The sequence below is a fragment of the Carlito syrichta genome, unplaced genomic scaffold, assembly GCF_000164805.1.
Source record: "Carlito syrichta isolate Samal-C Ts95f unplaced genomic scaffold, Tarsius_syrichta-2.0.1 Scaffold314858, whole genome shotgun sequence".
NCBI lineage: Eukaryota > Metazoa > Chordata > Mammalia > Primates > Tarsiidae > Carlito > Carlito syrichta.
Window position 1 is genome coordinate 46,926 of NW_007258954.1, and position 1,372 is coordinate 48,297.

Consider the following 1,372-nt stretch of genomic DNA (forward strand, 5'->3'; position numbering starts at 1 on the left):
CAAGAAATTAGTAAGTATAATTAGCTGTCGCCAGAGAGAACTGTATGGCTGGTGGGCAGGGTAGGAGGGAGACATATTTTTCAATGTTGAAGCCCCAGAACCTGTATTCTGAATGTCTTCCCTAAATACCCCTGGTCCTCAAGGTTCATCAAGTTCCAAGCTGCCCATAGAATCTTCTCTCTCCTATACCCTCTTCTTCCTTCTGGTTCCCCATCGGGAACAACTCCTGTCCTCCTGGTTGCTGGGCCAGACTTGGGGAGATGTAGCTCTTTCAGCTCTTCACTCTCGATCACCCCAGCAGTCCCTGGTCCCAACTCCACAAATTTTTGCCCTGTATTCTCCTCCCTCCTCGCTTGATCCCATCCCCCAAACTGCAGAAAGGGGCGTCCTCCCACCTCTCCTCCTCCAGTCCACGTCCTGTCTGACATACACATCCCTGTCTTGCTCAGGAGGCTCAGAAGGCGAAGTTTCCAGTCTGGCCTTCAACACCTGAGAACCTGACTCCACCCATCTACCCCAGCCTCCTTGGCTCCTAGCCTCTAAGGCTCAAGTCAGATTTGACAGCTTTGTTGTTCTCCTGCCTTGGACCCTCGCTTCAGCTGTGCTCTGTCTGGAAGACACCCACAGACCTCCTCTCTCCACAATTCAGACCAAACTTCTCCTGGTTCTTGGAGGTCATGCCACAACCTCGCCTCCTCTCCAGGTCCTCTATGAGATCTCCAGCTGCAAGGACTCCTCCGGCCCCAGGGCACTCGGGCCCCTGGTACCTCTCTCTGTCAAAGCCCATCAACCTGGGTTGGGAGTGTCTGTCTGTCTGCGGCTGGGTCTCTGCCTATTCCATCAGACAGTGAGCTCCATCTGCAAGGGCAGACAGGGGCTTGATTCACCTTTGAGTCCTCAGTGTGTGTGTGTGGCGGGAGGGTGGAGGGGGGAGAGACCAAAGCTGGGGGAGGGGAGGGTGTCTGGGAGAGCTGGAAGGAGAGAAAGAAGGGCAGACCCTGGCTGGGGAGGGAGGTGGGTGTAAGGAGAAAGAAGAGAGAGGGGAGGAGACAGAGAGGAAGGATGGAGACACAGACACAGGGAGGGACAGAAACCAGAGGGAGGGGGAAAAACAAATAGAAGGAGGAAGGGAAGAATGAAATGAGTGACAGAAGACACAGCAGAAAACGATGGAGGCGTAGAGGCAGGGAAAGGAAGAAAGGAAAGAGGACAGATATAGGGGGACAGAGGAAGAACAGAAAGAAAGAGGCAGAGAGAGGGAGCGAAACCAACCAAGAACGACACAGGGAGAGAAAGAGGCAGGAAAAGAGAGGGGGAGGGGGAAAAAGAATGGGAGAGAGAGAAAGCAGGGGGGGGGGGGAAAAAGGGGGGG